The 15,072-nt window shown below is 58.7% G+C and overlaps 1 protein-coding gene across 1 annotated transcript in view; it reads left to right on the forward strand.

The window, feature by feature from the left end:
- The first annotated feature begins 709 nt into the window (after positions 1–709).
- RAI1 (retinoic acid induced 1) overlaps positions 710–15,072 on the forward strand; it is a 106,275-nt gene continuing 91,912 nt past the window's right edge. The window contains exons 1-3 of the mRNA XM_065909863.1: positions 710–1,079; positions 3,748–3,859; positions 4,215–5,018. The gene's annotated coding sequence lies outside the window, so the exon portion shown is untranslated. The remainder of the gene's footprint in view (positions 1,080–3,747; positions 3,860–4,214; positions 5,019–15,072) is intronic.

Raw genomic sequence — 15,072 nt, forward strand, 5'->3', positions numbered from 1 at the left:
TCGAAGGGCCAAAGAAAGACCACTGGGCATTTCTGTGGGAAAACCATTCCTCCTCCAATGAACTTTTCCCCATTCTGAGAATTAGTACATTAATCTAAGAATTAGCAAATTAACCTAAATTTTGTTTGCTGGAAGATAAAATGTAGGTATTTTCATAGCTTCAACTTCATTTTCTTCAAAATCCCAACTGAACAGTTTTCTTCTGTTACTAAGAAATGCTCATTCCCAGTGGTAGGGGATTTGCGGTCAAAGTGGTTTTTTTCTTGGGCTCATGAGGCCCCCAGCACGGGTCCAGACTCTGGGTACCGTGAGGGTGGGGCCCACATTGGGTCATTCCTGGAGAGGAGTCTGGAGTGGGCGTGGCTCCATGCCTGCTCATTAAGTGGGGGAGTGAATGGGCGGGTGATGGGGCCCAGCGAGTCCTGGGCCCTGGCAGAGCCTCCCAACCCTGAAGAGCCGAGCAGAGCTGTCACCTCCTCCTCACCTCTCTGCTGGAGGAGGGAGGCCCAAGGGTCTCTCATGCCCTGCTCGCCATCAACGCCCCCAGGCAGAGGGCTGCCTCACCCCCGCCTTCCTCGTGGGGGTAGTGGAGCCTCAGGGGCCTGACTCACCGGGTGGGGAGGAGCCCCAGAGCGAAGTCTCCCAAGGCCACGCCCCTTGAAGAAACGAGGGGCTCGGCGAGGCTGTGCTGTGGGTGCGGGGCAGCGCTGGGCCAGTCCCGTCTGCCTTCCACCTTGCTCCTCGGTGACCGAGGGTTTCCTGCCCTCTCCAGGCCTCTGGTTTCTCCTCTACAACACGGAGGTGAGCCTCGACCTCACAGACCCCAGTGCACAGGGCCTGGCACGTAGACGCCGCCTCCGTCCTCACCGAGGGCGGCCCGCGGCACGCCCCGCACAGGTGGAGACGATGCCAGTGTAGGCACGCCGCAGCCCTGGAGCGCGTCCTCCCTGGGGAGGTGGCGGGGCCCTCCGACACACCCGCAGCCGCTCCGCTCTGCACGCCCCGAGCCAGGTGCTGCCCCTCCCTGCGCTCGGTCTCCTGAACCGTGGATGACCCGACCGGCGGAGGTGGAAGTGGAGGTAGGCCGCTGACATGCCAGTCCCTCGGGGTCTGGGCCTCTGTCTGGAGGTGGATCCCCCTTCCCTGTCTCCCAGCCCTTGGGGACCTCTCTCTCCCCCGAGACAGGACTCACTGTCTGCTTCTGACCAAGGAGAAAACCCAGGGGAAATTGGAGGCCAAGGCCACAGCTGCGGAACTGAGTCTTAAGACCCCTGGGGAGAGGGGAGGGTTTCTCAAATCCAGTGCCTTGGGGGGGCAGCTCGTGATTTAAATGTGGGTGTGGTGGTGGTTAGACTCTTTAAAGTTATTTCAATTCCAAATCTTTAGACACTGCTCTACCTACCAATTAAAACAAGCTGGCAGCCTGGATCCCACCTTGGAGCTGCAAGTTCAGCACCTAAGTACTAACACTGTCTTTACTGTGTGTCCGTGTTGGGTCCACTCCTGTCTTACCTCCTACTTGCATCCCATGAAGGATGATGAGCAGCTTCTCAGCTGAAATCTCCCTGGGGGCTGGCTCTGCTGACTGACCCCTAATGGTGCCCACAGCAGTCTGAGCACTCCCCTGCTCAGAAGCCTCCCCTCTCTAAATTAGGCTACCCAGCCTAATTTAGAATGAACACTGTCCAGATCTCAGTCACGTCCTCCAGGAAGCCTTCCCTGAATTCCTCAATTAAGCCTTCCCTGAATTCCTCAGTTCATGACACTTCGTACCTGGGCTCCAGAGCACATGTTTCACAGGTGACTTTTACATGGCAACCCAGAACCTCACCTAGTGTCTGACCCCCAGTGGGCACTCAATTAACATCCATGGGAGAGGTGAACAGACTCACCTGCTATTGACCTTGGATGAGGGATTTACCTTCTGAGCAATTCTTTGACCTGTAAAATGAGTTGTAATGAGGAAGCACTGAGAGGATGCATGGAGTGTGAGACTGAGCACCGGCTCACAAAAATATCAGGGTCCCAATACCTGAAACCTGTGTGGCAAAAAGGTGGTGGTGGGGGGAGGGTCCTTATGCGTGTACGCTAAGCCGCTTCACTTGTGTCTGACTCTTTGCGACCCCAGGGACTGTAGGCTGCCAGGCTCCTCTGTGCATGGGACTCTCCAGACAAGAATACTGGAGTGGCTTGCCATGCCCTCCTCCAGGGGATCTTCCTGACCCAGGGATTGAACCTGCATCTTCTGTGTCTCCTGCATTGCAGGCAGATTCTTTACCCACTGAGCCACCAGGGAAGCCCTGGAGGGTCCTTGTAGATGTGATTAAATTAAGGATGCATTAAATCCAGGATGGGAGAGTCTCCTGGATTTTCCAGACAGCCTCCTGGAATCACAAGTTTGAGTAAGAGGAGACAAGAAGGTCAGGAGAGGAAGCAGGAGATGTGGCAACAGGAGCGATGACTTCCTGTGTGTTCTGGCTCCTGGAGGGCAGGCGCTGAGGGGGCGAGACAAGCAGGTGGCCTTCAGAAGCCAGAAGAGGCAAGGGAGAATAACATTAAAACATGCATATTATCATATGTGAAATATATCACCAGTCCAGGTTCGATGCAAAAGACAGGGTACTCAGGGCTGGTGCGCTAGGATGACCCTGAGGGATGAGAAGGGGAGGGAGGTGGGAGGGGGTTCAGGATGGGGAACACATGTACATCCATGGCTGATTCATGTCAATGTATGGCAAAAACCACTACAATATTGTAAAGTAATTAGCCTCCAATTAAAATAAATAAATTAATTTAAACAAAAAAGAAGAGGCAAGGGATGTTCCGCCTGGAGCCTCCAGAGCGCATCCCTTCTGACATCTTGCCTTCAGTTCGCTGATGCTGATTCTGGATATCTGCCCTCCAGAGCTATAAAGAATAAATCAGGGTTGTCTAAGCCACTACATGTGTGGTCATTTGTCACAGCAGCCCAAAGAAACAGCCGCAGAAGGCACCTGGTGCACGACGGGTGCTCTCAGAATGGCAGGGGTTAGTGCCCGGACTGGGCCATCCCCTCCTCCCTCTGGGACACCCCTCTTCTCACCTTCCTCTGAGGTCTCTACTGCCAGGCCTTCCCTGGGTTCTCCCTGGGCAGGTGAGGGCAGGGAGGGCAGGGGCCAGGAGCCCCTGGATGTACAGAAGCCCCATCCCCGTGCCTCCCCACCGGTCCCCAGCTTGTGAAGGAAAGCACTTCTAACAGAATTCACAGCCTCCAGGCTCCAGGCGTGATGCTCCACACACCTACCTCCTTTAGTCCTCAGGAACCCCAGGAAGTAGACGCTACTATTGCCTCCATTTTACAGATGAGGAAACTGACACTCAGCAAGTTAACTTGTTTTTCCAAACCCTCCCAGCTGGGCGCAGAGCAACCAGACTTATAAATCAGGTCTGTCTCCCCCAGAACCTGTGCTGAAAACCGCAGTGTCCATCATCTGATCCTGATTCTGTCCGGCTCCTACCCTCACCCTGGGCAGTGGGTGGCTGAGCTGGAGGGAAGGGCTCTGGGTGCAGGTCTTGCCTGTAACTTAGCTTGAAACCCTGAACAGAAGACCTCACCGCTCTGTGCCTCAGCTTCCTGTAAACAAAAGGGGTGGGTCTGCCCCCCTCCCGGGTGGGGGGGCGCTGCCAGGATCAGATGACAGGACACGCAGACAGGGGGACAGTCCACAGCATAAGGGCACCCACCCCACCATGTGTTCTTACCTACAGGTGAGGAGGCTGAGTCCCCTGGGACCCTGAGGCCTTGATGGCCCTCCTTCACCCACAGGACCAACAGACCCCAGAGGCTGGATCGGGGCTGGAGATCTTCTGCCTGACCTGGGTGAGTGGAGGCCTGGGGTGGGGACTGCCAGGGGGTCTGTAGGGTCACAATAGGTTCACTCACCCATTCATTCAACATCCCTCTGCCCTGGCTCTGCCAATGGCACTAAGATTGCATCCGAATTCCCCACTAGGCTCAGGTAGCCCTGAAGACACTGGTCCTCCGCAAGGTTCTAACTTCTGCACACCGCCTGTCCTCCTCCCTGCTCCCCACGCCTCCTGCCTCAGGGCCTTTGCACTTGCTCCTTCCGCACACAGCCAGCTAAGCAGCCCCTGCCTCTCACTTCACCGAGTGAGTCGCCCTCACTGCTCCCGGTAACGGTCTTTCTCACGTGTGTTCTGTCTCTGCCCACCAGGCCGCCAGCCTCAGGACGGCAGGGATCACTTGTCTGCTGACTCTGAGCCCACCGAGGTGCCAGTGAGTGAAGAGAGCTCTGCTCGGCGGCCTCCCAGCTTAGAGGTCGGAACGTTTCCCAGATGGGAAAGAGGAGGTCACAGGGAGGGCCGTGGTGGGTGAAGGCGGGGACCTGGCCCCGGGACCCGGCTGGAGCTCGGAGCACCCGGGCGCCGGTGCCAGTCCACGGCTCCCGCCCGAGGTTCCGGCCCGGGCCCCCGCGTCCTTGAGGGCCCCTGGGGTCCCCCCAGCCAAACCCCCGCCCCAGGCCCGCAGCGGGCGCGGGCCGCCAGGGGGCGCTGTCGGGGCGCACGGCCCACCTGGCGCCCGGGCGGCGAGCGAGCGCGGCCAGGCGGCCGGGAACTTTTCTCCTCGCGCTCTCGCCGCCTTCTCCCCCCGCGCGCCGCCCGCCGCCCGCTCTTCCTGCGCGGAGGGGACCGCATTTCCCCGCGGCCCTGCGACGCCAGCAGGCCCGGAGGTGCGCGGCCAGGGCCTGGTCCCTGCGCCCCGGGCGCCGCCCCCGCCCGCGGCTGCGCTCGGAAGGCGAGACGCGGAGCGAGGCGCGGCCGGGCGAGAGCGCGCCGAGCAGGCCGCCCAGTCCGCCGCCCGAGCGCCGTTGCGAGGAGGGGGCGCCGCGGCCCACCCTCCTTCCTACCTGGCCGCGGGCCGGCCAGGCCGCCGCGCCCCGACCCCTATGGCCGCCCGGGCCTCCGGGCCGCGAAGTCGCAGCGCCAGACCCCGGGCCCCCGAGTGAGCGCGCGCCGAGGTGAGCACCGGGCGCCGGGGCGGGGGCGCGGGGGCCGCGAGGAAGTCGCTTTGTGTGCGGGGGGCGCGAGGTCACCGGATGGCAATCTGAGGGGCTGCGGAGGGGTGGGGGCGCCCCGCGCCGCGGGACAAGGGCCAGGGCCGGTGCGAGGCGGGGGCGCGAGGACCGAGGGTCGCGCGTGCAAGGGTTGTGCGCGTGCTTGTCGCCGGGGGTCCCCCCGAGCGCGGGGTGGGGACCGGGGCATTCGCGCCGCGCCGGGGCCGGAGGCGAGCTTTGTGAGTGCGTCCGGGTGGGGGGCGGGGAGCCGACTTCTCCGGGGGACTCTGGGCCTATCGGGGCCCTGGCGTGGGAGCCGGGGCAGCGAGGTCCGTGATGGGGAGGGGCGGCGCGTGAGGCTCTCGGCGGACCCCCCATCCGTGCCCCGACGCGGGCAGGGGCGCCCGGGCCTGTGCGCAGGCCGCGCGACCGGGCAGGAAGCGGCCCGGGAGGCCGGGGAGCTCCGTCGCGGCCAGGCCCGGGGCGCAGGGGCCTTTCGGGGTGACGTCACGGTGGGGGCTCCGGCCACGCGAGTCCCAGGACGGACGGCGGCGCACCACCGGCCAGGTCCTTGGGCCGGCGCCTGGGAGACCGAAGACCCGGAGGAGGACGCGAGGGCTGAGCGCAAGGCGGCGTCGCCAAGCGCGGCGGGGGCGAGGGGGTGGCAGGACGCGGGGGTGACTTTGGAGCCTTGGTTGCTGGGGGCCGCCCAGGAGGGGCGGAGGGGAAGCGAAACACCACGCAGGCCCGAGGCCGTGGCGGCCCCAGTTTCCTGGGGCGCCCTTTTTCCCAGCGAGCGATTTCCCCTCCTGGGCTCTGGGTCGTCCTTAAATCCACACGCGAGGCCGGAGCGCGGCCCGAGTCGTGCCCTGGTCCGGGGAGCCCCCGACGGGGGCGGCGCTGGGGCCCTGGCCCTGAATGAAGACGCTATCCGGAGTAACAATGCGCTTCTGGGGGGCTGGGGGAGGGGAGGCAGCACGCCTGAATGGCGACCCGGGCCTGGGTTTCCCAGGGTTTCCGCAGGTTCTGATCCGGGACCCACGCGGGACCCGCACGGTTCCCTCCACCCGCTCCCCCCCCCCGCCCCCCCCCCATTTGTCTTCCAACGCAGTGGCGTGTGGAGGATTCAAGGGCATTACATCTGGTTGCAATCCAGTTTCATGCCGCTGCTGGGCTGTTAAGACCTCGAGCTGACGTCAAAGCAGGGGAATTACTTCTTTTTATTTTATCTTTTTTTAGTTGTCTGCTGCCCTGGGAAGGGAGGCGGGGTGAGTTAGGCGAGCTCTGATGTGGAGGCGCCAGCGCCCTGGGAGCCTCGGGCTGGGGGCTCTGCTTCTCTGCCCGCACCAGATCCTCCATGCAAACCGACTCTGCTTGGGGTCAGGCCCACCCTGGGTGGGAGCGGCCCTCACTGCAGACTCAGTAGAGGCCCCTCCCGACTGACCACACGGCTACGTTTCCAGAGGTTTCCCTGGGACGTGGCCTCGCATCTGGAAACTGGAAAGGAATCTTTTAGTTTCCCACCCCGCACCCCCACAGGAGCATCCAGGAGGGAGTCCTTAGGAGCCTTTTGGGTGACCCGGAAGGAGTGGACACAGACATTGTGGTTTGGGGGAGCCCCTCACAGTCGGAAGCCTTGGTTCCAGGATTGTGTCTGCGGGTGATCCAGAGCAGTCTGAGTGTGACCTTCCAACAGCCAGGCGCCCCAGTGGCTTCCTAAACCCAGGGAGGTCACCCACTCTGCCACTTTGGACCAGGAGGCCTGGGCAGCAGGGCCGGGGCTGACTCCTCAGGCTCTTGGGTCTGGACTGTGGGTTCCAAGCCCTTACCTGTGACCTGCAGTAAGAAACACATTTCAGGTCCCAGCTCCATTCATACCCACTGTGTGTAACTGAAACGAAAGTTGAGTGAAATAGCTCTTTCCTGTTTCGTGCCCTGGTCTGATATTTTCTGTTGTAGTCTATTTGATTTTTTTTTTAATTGCATTCTGTGACCCCTGAATTGATGTCACGATCCGCTAATGGGTCATACCCAGAGTTTGAAAAAACAGGCCTAGAAAATGAGTCTGCTTTCTAGTCATTCAACAAACATGAATTGAGGCCCTGACAGTGTCTCTCTTTTTGAATTACTCAGGTGACACATGGATTTGTTCTCATTGTGAAAAATGCAAATAACCCAGAGGTATATAGGGTAGAAGTGCCCCCAGTAACCCCAGTTAGCACTTTGAATGTGGTTTGCTGTTCACTTGTGCATACACGTCTCACACACACACACACACAGAGCTTCCTCTTACCCCGATCTGGACCACGCCTCCTGTTCTTTTTCTCAGCTCCCCTTTCCCTTCCTGGGGTCATGTGGGGGTCATGGAGGGGGTGCTCCAGGGCAAGGTGTTGGGTGACTCCTGGCTTTGCCACATATTGAATGGGTTATTTATCTCTGTACCTCAGTGTCCGAATCTGTACAATGAAGCTAATAACAGTTCCAGCCTCAATGGATTATGGTGAAGCTTTAATGAGTCCACGCAACCCCATGAATCTGAGAACAGTGTTTGTCCCAATAAATGCCAACTGGCCCTGACACCATTATTGTCACCACTGCCTTTCCATGGCCATCTGTGTTTGTACCTCATGCTTTAATAGTCACGTGGCTGTGTGTGGATGTCTCCCCCGCCCCTCAACATGTGGTTCAGCAGGCAGGACCAGGAAGAGCCCTGCAGATGGGCCACTGTTCCCATGGGAGAGGCACCTGGGCTCTCGGGCCCACCAGGTATTTCCCAGGGCCCACTATTTCGAAGTCCTGTGCTTAATACACCTGCCTGCAAGGTCACAGCCCAGGGGTGGGGACCACGTGGTACGCAAAGGGACAAGTGGGAGCTCGTGCGAGGTCTTGGCGGGAAGCAGGGCCTCCCATGGAAGAGCTGGCAGGTGTGCTGGGGACAATGAGGGAAGGAGCGTCTTTGGGGGACTTGTTCCTGCGAGGAGGGGCTGATGGGGACCATGTGAGTCAGTTTTAGGATGGGGGACAGGTAGCCTGAGCATGAAGTCCAGAGGTGAGAGTGTCTTCACTTGGCCGGAGGTGGAGGGCTTTGTGGAGGTGAAGCTTCATGGCCGAGGGGACTTGGAGCTCAGGTAGGTGGGGAGGGGGGCGATCCTGGTGGCGGGAGCACACCAGTGGCTCTTTGGTGGCTGCAGCAGACGGAGCCTGTGTCCTGTGGCTGAGAGGGAGGACTTGGTTCAGAAAGGCTATGACGGGAGAGGCTAGCTTTTGCCCGGCCTTTTCATGGGCCTCCCTGCCTCCATCCTGCTCCCTCCCGTGTGGGCCCCACTACAGGGTGACCTTTCTCCACCACAGCAGTGTCTCCCTGGGGTTCCTGTTGCCTCTGAATAAAGGTCTGCTCAGGAGCCCTTCCCAGGTGGGGGCCTCTCCCGTCCTTTGCTTGCTCTGCCCCTACTCAAGCCCCTTCCCCTCCTGCTGCAGCAGACCCCCGCCCCCTGGAGTCAGCCCTGACGTTGCTGCCTCTACGCTGCGTTAGCCCCAGCTGTTCCTTCCACCTGGGCTGCCCTGCACCTTTCTCCCTGCCTCCCGGGACCAAAACAGACGTCCTGTCTCCTGCTCTGACCTCCGCGGCAGAACTGAGTCATCCCCCTTTGTCTACGGCTGAAGCATAGCGTTCATCACGGAATTAGCGGTAATTCTGTCGGTGTCTGTCCTCCCCAGGAAGCTGGGGCATTGAGGCCCAGGGCTTGGCCACCTCCTCTCTGCGGCCCCATCAGCTCCATGGGCAAGGTGGGGGAGCACAGAGCATTCAGAAGCCTTCCAAGCAGAAGGGGTGGGCGAGAAGGTGAGCTGGGGGGGCACAGTGTTGTTTTGGGGGTCCTATTGGGATCTTGGGGACTCTCAGGGTGCTGGTCAGAGGATTCTGTTCGTTAGACCATAGAGGAGATAAGTGAGGGGCCCTGCTGCTCCCCGGGAGGGGGGACAGGGCGGGTGGGAAGAACTGGCTCGTCCTGTTTCCCTGGGGACTGAGGCAGAGCGTGCCCTGTGCCTGGGTGGGTCACCGGGATCCGAGACTGGAATGTGACACGAGGGTGGGTGCCAGCGGCCGGAGGCGCAGACGGGCTCGGCTGCCAGCGGAGAGCTTTTGCTCTGCTGGTTCTCGAATCCGTGTGAAGAGTGTTTGTGTGTGGGGGGGGGGGGGGGCGGGGGAAGGAAAGCAACGTGGGAAAGGGCACTTGGTCAGGAGGGACAGGAGGATGGGCCAGGAGCACCAGGGCTCCCGTGGGACCAGCCGATCACCACTCATCCAGCAGACACCCCCCTCCACACCAAATCCCCCACTCTTGGCCCTGGGCTTGCAGGGCTCAGAGCTGAGAGGCTCCAGGCCGGTGGACAGAAGTCATCCACTTTCTGTGTGGTGACTGGGCTCAGGAAGGGGGCCCAGGGAGCCGGGAGGGGAGCAGATGCAGTGGGGCGGGGCAGGGCAGGGGTGGGGGGAGGCGGGGGGTCAGTGGGGTTTGGGGCTAGGATGGGCCCCAGACAGGGGTCCCACGTGAGGTGTACAGACTCTGTCATACTTGGTCCCCTCCCTGGAGACCATGCCGCGGTCTTGTCTGGTCGGGGCAGCACGGCTGAGCAGTGGCATAGCCCTGGGTTTGGAGTCAGGACAGGGTTTAAGTTCCAGCTGCTGCTGCAGGAAAGTCATCCCTGCCCCCCAGCACATTTCCCCTCCTGTCCAAACTCTGCATGCAGCGTGTTCTGTCGTCTGGAAAGCCCAGGGTCATGTCCAGGCACATCCGTCCTGCCGGGGACTCCATCTCCCCACCTTCACATGGGCGCAGTCCCCGGCCCCGGGGGCCTGCTGTGCGGGGACTCAAGTCGTTATTCCTCCCGCTGAAGGACTTTGTGGGAAGAGGTCGCTGTGACCGCTCCAGTCCTGCTGTGACGTGGGCTGAAACTGAGAGTTTGGTGCCTGTTTTCTTCCCCAGCCAGGTGGAGGTGGATGGATCGCGTGGGTCTTGGTCACCTGGTGGGGCAGGTGAGAATTAGTTTTCTGGCCAGAGTTTCTGCTTGCAAAGGGGCTTGGCCCTGGTGCTGTGGGGTGGACTCGGGTGGCAGCGTAACCACAGACTCATTCATTTCTTCGTGCATTTGTTCCTAAATCACATAGTGAGTACCTCACTCAGACCAGAGTGCGGGGAACACAACCGTCAACACAAGACACTTCTAATACAGCAGTGCAGATAAGCACTCGCCTTTTGGAGTTCAGCGTCCGGGGTTTCCATCCTGGCTCTGCTGCTTACTATTTCTTTGCTCATCGGTGAAATGGGGTGGTTGTGGGGTATGCCAGCACTCGCCTCATGGGGTTGTTGGGAGAATTAGTGAGTTGATGCAGGTAAAATTCTTCAGACAGAGCCTGTTTTAATGCATAGAAATACATAGAAGGTGCTAGAAGACAGTTCGTTTTTATTCTTGCCCTGAAGAATCTCGGCACCCACTCCCTGCTGAAGGAGGGCAGGCCAGCCAGGGCTTTCCTGAGAGGCCTGAGACCCAGGAAGCAGGTGGTGGCCCTCCGAGCTCCCGCCCCCAAGCCCCGACCTTGGCAAGCCACAGCCTCTGGGGTCGAACCTTCCAAGGAGCCCTGGGGACAGGCATCTGCTTCAGGAGCCCAGTGGATGAGGCCTGTCCGCCTGGGAAGGTGTAACCCTGCCTGGCACCAGATGGGCTTCAGACTTCAAAAGGTAACTTCAGTATCAAGAATTGAAGCTGAGGGACTTCTCTGGTGGCCCAGTGGTGAAGAGCCGCCTTGCCATGCAGGGAACTCGGGTTGGATCCCTGGTCAGGGAACTGAGCTCCCACATGCTTTGGAGTAACTAAGCCGCCTGCCACAATGAAAAAGCCCACGTGACACAAGGGAGACCCCACGAGCTGCAGACCCAACGCAGGCAAGTAAATTAACTTTAAAAAGAGAACTGAAGCTGAATGAATTTTCCGATTGACACCCTCAATTGCCGGAGGCCACCAGACCACCTCTGGCTGTTTTTAGGCAGGTTCCTCCAGCTCTTTGAGCCTCTTTTCCCTCATTTATCAAGTAACAGAAATGACAGCACCAACTTCATAGTTTCTTTTCTAAGAGGACTGAATGAGAGGATGCCTGCAAAGCACTTGGCTGCGGTTGGCACATAGCAAAATGCTTAATAAATGTTGCCTATTAGTGATATAGTTCTCAGGATATGTCAATTAAAAACCACCTGAGGGCCTTGCCTGGTGGTCCAGAGGCTGGGGCTCTGAACTTCCAATGCACCGGGCCTGGGTTCGATCCCTGGTTGGGGAGCTAGATCCCACATGTCACAAATGAAGATCCCGTACGTTGTCATGAAGAGCGGAGATTCCACATGCCACAGCCAAGACCCAGTGCAGCCAAATAAATAAATAAATATTTAAAAAAATCAAACACTTGAAAGATTTCTTCGTGGGGGCCACAGCTCCTTAGAGATGTGAAGTTGTAAGCCTCTCACTAGCATGGGACAAAGAATTGTTACAATGAGCAGAGACTCTGAGGCCCAGTCATGCTTAGCTGCTGAGGCACAGTCACAAAGGAGCCCAGGGCAGGGTGCCGAAGTGGGAACAGAGTTGGCTTTTACTCAGGTGCTCGTTGATGCTTTAAAAGTTACTCCTGCAGCAAATGGTAACCACAGATCAGCACTGATACACAGCTGAGGTCAAGTGGGCCTGTCTTCTGGAAGCTTCTGATATGATGGGAAATGAAATTTGCATTTGTGATGATGCTGAGAGGTTGGAGAAGGACATGGCAACCCACTCCAGTATTCCTGCCTGGAGAATCCCATAGACAGAGGAGCTGGTGGGCTACAGTCCATGGAATTGCAGAGTCGGATATGACTGAAGTGACTTAGTATGCATGCGTGCATAATAAGAGGTAAAATAAAAATCACCTGTTCTGTTGGTGGGGTAGGGAGAGTCATGTATTTGCTCATTTGGGGTGGGGGGCAGAGGTTGGGGCACAGGCCTCGGAGCAGTGGTTCTCAACTGGGAGTGATTTTGTCCCTGGGGGGCCTGGGCTCCTGTCTGTAGATGTTTTTGGTTGTCTCCACTGGGGGAGGGGGTGCTGACATCTAGTGGGTTGAGGCCCGGGACACTGCTCAACATCCTGGGATGCACAGGACACACACTCCCACAAGTTACCTGGCCCTAAACATCAGCAGTGCTGAGGGGCATGGGCAGTCTTGTCCTGGAGCCACATGACGACATGGCTGTGCCCCTGCCCTTGTGAAGCCCTCAGTCTGGTACGTGAGCAGACTTGAAAGATGTGACTGTGTGGATGTGGGTTCGTTCACCTGTGACCCTGCTACAGCTGAGAAGGCGCCCCTTGCAGGGGAGGCCTTGGGGGAGGGCATCCAGGCGGAGGTGGGGGTGGAGGGGTGCAGCCCTAGAAAAGGCTCAGAAGCAGAAAGGCAGAGGTGTGTGGTAGAAGGGGCAGATGCCTGGTGTGTGTCTGGGGCGACAGCAGACAATGACCCAGCCTCAAGGCCAGGGACCTCTCTGCTTTGCCTGGTTTGAGGCAGCTGCATCTCCCAGCATGCTGTGCTCCAGGGCACTGGGGTTGGGGGGTGCCCTGTGGAGGCCTGGTGGGTTGGTGGGAGGGAACTGCTGCCCTCCGAGAGGTCCCAGCTCTGCCCCTTCCTTCATTTGCATCTGTCTGATAGATGGGAAAGAGAACTAGGAAATAAAGAAGAGGAAGAACAATATTTTCATTTCAAACACAGGGATGAGGGAGGTGGGAAGGAATCTGGTTTAGGACACCTTTGAGAGGAGCACAGAAAATCCCCACCGTGGCCCAAAATAGCACGAAAAACAGACGTTTGGCCAGATCACACTTAATTGAGTGGCTCTCTTTTTTTGAGTCCAGCAGGATGTGGACGGTGCTGGCTTTGTTCCCTTGGGGTGACAGTGACCCCCGGGGTCCCCGCCGTAGCTTATTAAACAGAGGCCCTGGTCTCCCAGGCAGTACTGGGCTCCCAGGAGCCTGGGGAGCTCAGCCTGAGTATTGCAGAGGGCCAGAGATGGTGACTGGGGGGATGCCTGGCAGCAGGACCAGGTGGGTGAAAGCGGAGGTAGGAGAGACCTGGTTCCTCTAATAAGTGGATGCCTGGCTCTTTGGCTGCTGAGAGGAATCATGGAGAAAAGCCATCGTTTAATGAGTGACTGCTATTGTGCTCAGCACTGGGTGGTCCTCTCTAAGCCTTGTTAACCAACTCGTATGGATCAAGGAAACTGAAGCTCAGAGAGGTTAAGTGACCTGCGTGAGGTCACACAGTGACCAAGTGCAGACCTAAAATTGGAAACCACAATATTTTGGGCTCCAAAGCCAGGCCCTGCCTGCTCCTCATTCATCTCCCGGTGGTCACTCATCCATTCAGCAGATAATCTCTGAAATAACACTGTGACCTGGTGGGAATTTTTTTTTAGGCCTCAGAATCAGAAGTGGGCTTGAATTCTAACTAGAGCAGTTTCAGTCTCTGTAGCTTTCCCAGTCAGAGCCTGCTTTCATCTGTCAAGTGGGCACAACCACACCTTTGTCCTGGAGTTGCTTTTAAGGGTTAAACTGCATGGAAGGGGACAGGAAGGGGAAGAGAGAGGCCCAGGGAGGTTAGGACCTGCCCTGGGCCACCCAGCGTGACAGGGTGCAGTGAAAAAACCCTGGGTAGAAGGAACCAGGAGAGATTGTGATATCTCTGTGCAGTATCAGTGTTGGGTTTCATTATTTGAATGGGGAGAGAGGGCAGCCCCCACTCTGCAGGTAGAGAAGGTGGTGTGGAATGCGGGTGTTTATTTTTCTGTGTCTGTGAAAGCCCTGTTTCAGCTCAGGCTGATAGGGTGTCCCAGGACACTGCAGAGAGGGCCTGCCATGCAGACAGATCTGTCCAGGTGCTTGCCTAGCGTGGGCACCGAGCTAGGCTCCCAGTGCAGCCTGTAACCCTTCATCCTAGAGCCTGGTGAGCCTGGGTACCCTCAGAAAGAGCAAGGGTGTGTGACGGCCTTGAACCTGGGGTGTCCCTCCGCCTCCTTGAATTTGGCCGTCCTGGGCCCATTCATCTCCTTATCTTCTGGCAGCCCCCTTGAGTTGCTGGGAGGGAAGTCAGGGGCAGCCTTCCTGATTGACAAAACAAGCCTTGCTCACAAAAGAAGGGAGGTTGGCAGGACTGCTCTGGCTCCCCTCCCCCGTCCCAGCCCCTGACTGCAGGCATCTCTCCTGCTTTGCCCAGGAGGCACCCAAAATTCAGAGAGGTAGTGAGGGGCTGCAAAGCCATCAGACCGTTCTAGCTGGGTACCCCCAGCACCAAGAAGTTGGATTCTAGGGAGGATGACTGGCCCCTCCTTCCTTTCAGGAGTCTGGGAAGGCGTTCTGGAGAGGAAGCCAGGCCGGCAGGTAGCAGAGAAAGACATCGGATCCAGGGGGAGCAGCAGAGAAAGCAAACAAACAGGGCTTTGTGTGGTTGCAGATTGGCGGCTCAGAAGGGAAGCCGGCTGGTGGGAGGGGAAGGGGGAGGGGGGAGGAGGGGACTGCAGGCCAGGCCAGTGCAGTGTTCTGGGCAGAGATAGGCGGCTGGACCTGCCCAGGCTGGGCGGCCAGGGAGCAGGGAGTGCCACTGTGTGTGGACAGGCTTCTGGAGTCAGCCTGGCTGTGTCCCAGCCCTGCCACTTCACTCTTTAACAGATCTGGGCTTGTTTGCCCACCTACTGGGGCAGAGTCACTCACACAGGACTGGGGAGATAGTCATCCGGCCCGACTGGCCTGGCCTGTCGTGTGAACCCCCACCCTACAGGGATACAGGCCAAGAAGGGATCAGGGTCTGCCTGGCGGGCTGCCCGCTTGGCTGGGTCTCCTAAGAGGGCACTGAGGGGGCCTGGAGGGCAGCGGAGCAAAGGGGTTCGCACTGCTCATTAGCAGATGCCTGGCATGTGGGTGGACAGAGGCTAGCATCTCGGGTCCTAGGCCCTG

Source organism: Muntiacus reevesi, chromosome 18 (assembly GCF_963930625.1).
Source record: "Muntiacus reevesi chromosome 18, mMunRee1.1, whole genome shotgun sequence".
Classification (NCBI taxonomy): domain Eukaryota; kingdom Metazoa; phylum Chordata; class Mammalia; order Artiodactyla; family Cervidae; genus Muntiacus; species Muntiacus reevesi.